Source organism: Taudactylus pleione, unplaced genomic scaffold (genome assembly GCF_031769625.1).
Source record: "Taudactylus pleione unplaced genomic scaffold, aTauple2 ptg000214l, whole genome shotgun sequence".
Lineage (NCBI taxonomy): Eukaryota > Metazoa > Chordata > Amphibia > Anura > Myobatrachidae > Taudactylus > Taudactylus pleione.
The window spans coordinates 9,688,622-9,696,919 of NW_028284616.1; positions in this window are offsets into that span (position 1 = coordinate 9,688,622).

The window sequence follows — 8,298 nt, forward strand, 5'->3', positions numbered from 1 at the left end:
ATGATGTTCATAAAAATGAATTATCAACTCTTCCAGGGAGACCAGCCTTCAGAAAGTACAGAGGGACCTGTAGTGGTGGATTCCAGCGGGGACGAATTAATACTCTGTGAGGATGAGGATGTACACAACACTGAAGAGGGTGAGGAATCGGTGGATGAGGAGGATGAGGACGACATCTTGCCTCCGTAGAGCCAGTTTGTGCAGGGACAGATTAATTGCCAGCTTGTTTTGTGGGGGCCCAAACGAACCAATCATTTCAGCCACAGTCGTGTGGCAGACCCTGGCGCTGAAATGATTGATTTGTTAAAGTGTGCATGTCCTGTTTATACAACATAAGGGTGGGTGGGGGGGCCCAAGGACAATTCCATCTTGCGCCTCTTTTTTTTCTTCGCATTATGTACTGTTTGGGGCCTAGTTTTTCAAACTGCCATCCTGTCTGCCACTGCAGTGTCACTCCTAGATGGGCCACGTGTTTGTGCCGCCCACTCCTGTCGCTTAGCATAGTCATCCAGCTACCTCGGTGCAACCTTTTGGACATAAAAACACTATTGTGAGGTGTGAGGTGTTCAGAGTAGACTGGAAATGAGTGGAAATTAAGTTGAGGTTAATAATAGCATAGGAGCAGAAAAACCCACAAATTATGTGATTTTAGCTGTTTTTATGCTTTTTAAAAAAAAATACAGATCCAAAACACAAAACCTGAGCCGGACTCGGTTCCCGGCTCGGATCGGGGCGGCTCGGGGGGGGTTCAGATTTCAGAAATCTGAACCCGCTCATCCCTACTGTATAGATAACTACATTATTAAACAAATCATTTAACTTCACAACAATCCATTTGTATGATTCTGTATAGTTAGATACTTAAGGCCCCCATACACGATGAGATTCAATGTTGGTAAGATCAGTTGTACGATTTCCCTTAAAATTCTTTCCTTGAAATTCTTCATAAGATGTGGTCAGATGGTGTATGATTGATCATTAAGATCATAAGATAAGATGCATAGAAGTGTTTCACATCGTACACGATCAGTTGAGATCTCTGTGCAAAACCATCTGATCTGCGATCCTACTAGACGACGGCGGGGACGCGCATCGGGGTCACAGAAGACTCAAAATACAATTATTTGCAAACTATTGGTCTGTCCAACCTGTAAAAACTGCCAAAATTGATTTAAAAATCGTCCTGTGTATGGCCAGCAGTAGCCTCCATCACACGTGTGTATTGCGGCCCATCCTTATGCTGGTCTCGCTGTAGCAGAGTGAGTGACTGTATGGGAGTGTGGGATGCTATTTTTCCCATCACCTGTGAGGAGTAGCTTTAAGAGGAAATAGACTCTTGTGGGGGGTTAGTTCTAAACCTTATTGTGTTGGGTATCCTGTCTGTGAACACCGAGAGTGTGAGAACTAGCTACATATGTAGATATGTTAATGAACTTATCCTTCAAATCAAAAGCTAATGGATCAACCAAGCTATTTTCTGGGCTATGGAATAAGCAATTCATATTATGTGACTGAAGCTGTATAAGAATTTCATATATATATATATATATATATATATATATATATATATTGATCTATTAATAAATAGTCTACATATGGTGATATTAATATACACATTAACATTAATAAATCTACAAATATTTAAAAAAAATCATGATTGTATGTGAGGAGCTGGCCAGAGGGAATTGGGGGGGCAGGGGGGAGGGGGGTATTGTATTGCTTTCCCTAGGGCACCTAGAAACCTTGCACCGGCCCTGTCTGTACTCTTGTATTGTCTCTATGTCCTGTTTTGAACATTCATATGCACTTGATGTTTTTAATTGCTTGTGCTTTACTTCTTAATGCACTACTAGTACTTCACTTTGTACCCCTAGAGATGCATTACAGACTGATCATATTGTTACCTCCTGAACCCAGCCTTTGCAGCAGCCTGCACGGAGCACAATATTGTATTATTATCTTTTTTTCTTGAAGTAAACTGAAACTAACAGGATTGTTGATAGTATATTTAATGGCTACTATTCACGTTTGAAATGTGCACTTGCTCTTCGTAGCATATTTGCATTTTGTTATGCCTGTTGCCCTGACTAGCCCTGCAATTTATTTCTTTATCCTATAACTACAAGAAAATAATAATCACGATTAGTAAATGATAAGGAAAACATGTACAGTATAATTAAGTTTTGGCTATACTATGCGGTGTAAGGCAAATAATACTTCATACCTCATTGTACTCTTGATCTAATAGAAATGTTATCACTTTTATACAATGTTTTGCAGTGATGCTTACAGTTTTGATACGTTATTGGTACCCAGCCAGCAAAATCCAGAATAACAGAGCAAGTGACAAACCAAGCCCAACTTTGGAAAAGAAGAGATTCCAAAGGGCTTCTTAATGGTGTCATCCAACAATATGTCCATTCTTCAGGAAACCTACCATATATTTATAGGGATGTAGTCGGCATCCCGATGGTCAGGATGCCGGTGGTCAGAATCCAGGCACCAGAATCCCGTCAGCAGTCTAAATCCCTGCTCCAGAATCCCAACCGCTGATATCCCGACGGTGAGTGTTAGGGTTAGGGTTATGGTAGGGTTAGAGATTAGGTTTAGGTACTAGTTGGAGGGTTAGGGTTAGGCTGTCGGAGGGGAGGGTTTGTGTTAGACTGCGGGAGTGGAATGTTAGGTTTAGACTGCGGGAAAATTAGTTAGGGGGAGGGTTAGGTTAAGGGTTAGTGTTACACATTCTGTCTGGGTTCTGATTGTCGGGATCCCGTACTCAACCACACTTATAGAGTTATACAACAGAGGGTAATACTGTATGGAGGCGTATTGCCTACTACATAAATCCCCTTATTATCATTACTACCCTGCTAAATACATTGATACTGCTTCCTTTATAAGCCATTCCAATTGGAAGCAAATTACAACTATTGGGCCTTTATTAGAACCCTTTAAATTACAATTAGTATAAGTAATACATATATACTGCCTCCTTTAGAATACAAAATTGTTCATCTGCAAACATACATATATATATACATATTGTGGCTGTATCACCAGAGATGGTGCTGGTGACCAGCAGATTCTGTATGTGGCAGGAGAGATCCGCTCACACAGAGTACAAAAGCATTGTGGGAAGATGTGTAATGGCTGCCATAGGACCAGAGCCAAGGTGAGGCTGCTGGTGGACACAGTCAGACAGTACAGGTGGGGCTGCAGTGTGAGTGAAGCAGACCAGTATAGATCCCTATACCTCTGACACTGTCCTTGTTAGAGGCGGCAGCCAACAAGCTAAGAAAGCTATACCAGACCAGGAGGCCAGTGTCCAGTCCTGCATGTGGCAGGAAGAACCATCAATCTCAGAGACTGTGAGAGACTTTCATGCAGATTAGCTGCTTCTATAGAGAGGGTTCAATAAGTTAGCCAGTGTCCTAAGAGAGGGCTAGGTTGTTTATTATTTTCTATTTCTGTTTACTGGTTTCAATGCTGAAAATAAAGCACTATTTTCATTTACTTGTACCGGAACGCAATGTGTGGACTCTAATTCTGCACCTAATCACAGCACCACTGACCCTAATCTACCGAGCTAATTACCACACAATATATATATATATATATATATATATATATAAATATATATATATATACTGTATATATATTAAAAAGTAATTGTGTAAAGCGGCGCTCTTGTTGTTGTAAAATCCAAAACAATTGTTCAATAAAAGGTGAGAGGTCAGCGCCAACTGGTGTAATATTTCCAAATTGTCCCAAAGCAAAGTTCAATATATTTAAAACTCCAGGGTGAGTATATACAAAAAAATAAGAAAAAAAGAATATTAATATAATACACACTGTTATTTAACTTAATCCCACACCTCATGCGGTGTATGTGATCATGAACTGTATGTGCAAATCATACGTATACCAGCAGCTCAAAAAGTAAAGTGCTTAGTGCTATATCACAGCAAAAAATGCACAGTGCAAAAGATCCCCAGCAATAACACGGCACCAGGGATTGTGGCGGGTGTCTGGGGGTTTTGGCTAGCAAAAGTCCCCAGACGCCATGGACTGCGCCCGGACATCATGGGGGACATTAAGGTAAGCAGTGGGTGTCCGCGGCGGGCGCCCACTGATGTCACAGTCCCATTACTTCCCAGGGCTGGGGGGTCCCTGGGAAGAGGCTGCGTGTGTCAACAAGCAAGGTGCCTGCTTTATCACTAGACCACCAGGGAAAGGGTTAATAGCATGCCAGGGGAGCGAGCCTTCCCTGTATGGCACAACCGGCCCCTCTCCTGCTGCACTGTGCACCTTTCCACAGTGGTCTGGTGGTTGCAGGCAGCTCTCCTCCCTCAGGCACGCCCCCTATGAGTCCTCCGGCTAAAAATGCTGGTCTCACCGGGAGCTGCAGAGCCTCGGTCCCGCTACATACCTCTCCTCTAAGAAGGTCGGGTGTATGTAGCACTATTCCTACTAGTCACAAGGTCTAGTTAGTTGATGATAGTGCAGTATAGTGCAGGTTTTCCTGGCATTGTATGTGTCTGTGGTTAGCGCTGTCTGACTATTAAACTCTTTTCTCTGTCAGCCATTTTAATTATCCCTGTACTTTCTCTTTCACTAGCCCTTGCTGTGACAGTACTGCTCAGGGGTTAGTTTACTTCACAGTTTAGTTGTGATTGAGCTGAGGAGTTGACACATACATTCATTATGTCTGAAAGTGAGTCTGGACAGGCTGATATCCCCCTCAAACAGTCCTGCAACAGGTGTTAGGCTGGATTAAAGGAGGGAGAGATTATTGTGGGAGGATTGTGTACCCTATGTACCAGAAATGCAGGATTACCTGCTGGGCCCAGCTCTTCTCAAGAGCCTCCCTGGGCTTGTTCTGCACAAGCACTAACTACCCTGATGGGTTGGCTTGCTGCACCTCCAGTGGCCCCACAATTGGGGTACGCTCCACAGGTTGCTATGCCATCTACATCACAGGGGATTCCCCGACAGTTGGTTGTGGCTCATAATACGCCTTTACAACCTACTCCCTACCAGGCGTCACCTGAACCTGTTTGGTTAATACTCTCTCCAATACGGTGCAAAACCTGACGGAGGTGTTACAGGGTGAGTCTTTCCAACGTTCTGCTAGAAAGGAGGTACTGTCTTCCCAGTCCACGTACTATCAAGATGATGTGTCGACTGATGATGGGGAAATTCAGGACTTGTCTTATACAGACCCCCCCCAAAAGTAGGCGGAGCCTAAGTCCAAAATTTATGTATGTGGCCTCATTTGTGCGGTCCATGTGGCCATGGATATTGGGGATGAGGATACCCCAGCAGTCAAATCCAAACATGCCTTCTTTAATGAAGTTAAAAGTTCAGCGACAGCTTTTCCTCTGTCGGATCAGCTAGTTGAACACTTGGAAGAAGCCTGGAAAACTCCAAGCAGGAGATTTCATCCGCAGAAAAGGTTGGAGGCCACTTATCCGTTCGAGGAGAAGTACTTCTCTAAATGGGAAACTCCTCCTCAGGTGGATTCTCATATTACGTGCCTGGTCAAAAGTGCGACACTTCCTATGCCGTCCATGTCATCATTAAAGTATATTACGGACAGAAAAGTGGAAATATGCCTAAAATCTATTTATTTCCTCTCTGGGGGGGTCGCTAGGCCAGCTATGGCTATATGCTGGGTGGCCAGAGCCATGGAACGTTGGGCAAATGCCTTGGAAGCGGCCTTACCTGTGGAGGCTACTGGTGAACAAATTGAACTGGTAGGTTACCTCAGAAACTCGGCTACATATGTGAATGAGGCTGCTTTAGATGTTAGTCTTCTAACATCTCGCATTTGATCTGCTGCGGTGTCAGCTAGACGCTCTCTTTGTATGCAATCTTGGAGGGCAGATGCTGAGTCCAAGAAAGGGTTTGAAAGTCTACCCTTTAATGGCCAGGTCTTATTTGGGCCAGATTTGGACAAAATCATGGACACTTTGGCTGCTGCCAAGTCTGCCTGCTTACCCTCGGTCCCAATGCCGTCGGGATCTGGAACTCAGTCCTTTCGGACTTTCCGTCCTCAGGGTAAGGCCAAGGTTCAGTCCTTTCCCAGACCATCAGGAGCTAAGAAGGTCTCAAAGCCCAAGAAGCAGGCTTGGAGTACCAGGCGTCCAGCTGCCAAGCCCGATGCTAAACCCTCATCCTGATGGGGTGGGCCTCTCCTTGGGGACTTGGCCGACTTCTTCAGTTCACCCAGTGTTGGTGTCATACCACAACAGACACTTGGGTAAGGGAAGTGGTCTCTCAAGGGTACGCCCTTTCCTTCCAATACAGACCTCCTCATCTATTTTTCCCTACGGGACTTCAGAAAAAGGCATTGGAACTGCAGAAAGTTATACGATCTATGCTCCTGCAGGGATTTATAGTTCCAATACCTACTTCCCAGAGGGGAACGGGATATTATTCCACCCTCTTTTTGGTTCCAAAACCGAATGGTGTATACAGGCCTATCCTGAACCTTAAGTCCCTAAACAAGTTTCTCCGAGTGCCTCGGTTCAAAATGGAAACCCTGCGGTCAATTATACTGGCTATGGAACCTGGGGATTTTATGGTGTCTCTGGACATTCAGGATACATACCTGCATGTCCCGATAGCTTCGGCTCACCAGAGGTACCTAAGGTTCGCAGTGTTACAACAACACTTCCAGTTTCAGGCCCTGCTGTTTGGATTGTCAACGGCACCCAGGGTGTTCACCAAACTTATGGCAGTGATGGCAGCCCAACTGTGGCTGCAGGGGGTCCATCTGTTGCCTTACCTGGACGACCTACTATTGCTAGCCATGTCTCTGGAAGTACTTCTTCAGCATTTACAGCTGACAATAACAATACTACAAAACCACGGTTGGTTAATCAACTGGAAGAAGTCCTCGCTGATGCCCTCACAGAGGATGTTACATCTAGGGGCATTGTTGGATTCTCAACAACAGAGGATTTTCTTGACCAGGGACAAGATAACCACAATGCAGCAGCGGCTTCGCAGCTGCCTGCACTGTCGCCGGTTGTCGATTCACTCGGCAATGCGGTTACTGGGCTCCATGGTGTCGACATGGTGGAGTATGGCCAGTTTCATTCCCAGGCTCTACAGACACTGATACTTTCCAGATGGGATGGATCTCCACGCCGGATACAAACCCAGACACTGGTACTGTCTCCGGAGGTACGTATGTCTCTGAGTTGGTGGCTCCACAAAAGTCACCCTACCAAGGGCCGCCCCTTTTGGATCACGGAGTGGGTCCTTCTGACAATGGACGCCTGTCCCCGGGATTGGGGTGCAGTGACAGGTTCACACCTCTTCCAGGGAAGGTGGTCAATAGAGGAGTTTGTGCTTCCAATAAACATATTGGAACTCAGGGCGGTTCTAAGGGCTCTTCAGCAAGCAAGGCTCATACTTTACGGAAAATCCGTGCGTCCAGTCAGACAACGCCACCACAGTGGCCTACATAGACCGCCAAGGAGGCACCCGAAGTCGGACGGCACTAATGGTAGTGACCTGCATCCTGACTTGGGCAGAGGAAAATATCCCAGCCATATCGGCGGTATTTATCTCTTGAGTCCTGAACTGGGAAGCGGACTTCCTAAGCCGTCACGATGTACACCCAGGGGAATGGTCACTTCACCAGGAAGTATTTCAGTTTCTGGTGAACAAATAGGGCCTTCCCGAAGTGGATCTAATGGCATCTCGGCGTAACCACAAGTTGCCAAGGTACGGTACAAGCACAAGGGACGTGGGGGCTCTGCTGGTAGACGCTCTGTCGGTCAAATGGACCTTCCAGATCGCATACCTGTTCCCTCCATTCTCCCTTCTGCCTCGGGTGATCAGTAAGTTCAAACAAGAAGGAGGTATGCTGCTGCTGGTGGCTCCAGCGTGGCCCAGACATCACTGGAATGCAGATATTCAGAGTCTATCCATAGACACTCCGATACTGTTGCCTCAATGACCAGACCTGTTGTCACAAGGTCCTTGCCTCTACCCGGACCTGAGTCATCTGTCTTTGATGGCGTGGCTCTTGAGACTGCCCTCTTGAGTTCCAGCGGTTTTTCCAGCTCGGTGGTAAACACCATGTTCAGAGCTCGCAAACCTGCTTCGGTGAGAATTTATTACAGAGTGTGGCACATCTTTTTTGAATGGTGCCGCCCCAGAGGTTATAATCCTCAGACATTTGGATTATCCAGGATTTTGGCATTCCTACAAGCGGGCTTGGATCACGTTCTTCGCCTTGCTTCTCTGAAGGTGCAGATTTCTGCCCTGTCAGTACTGTTTCAT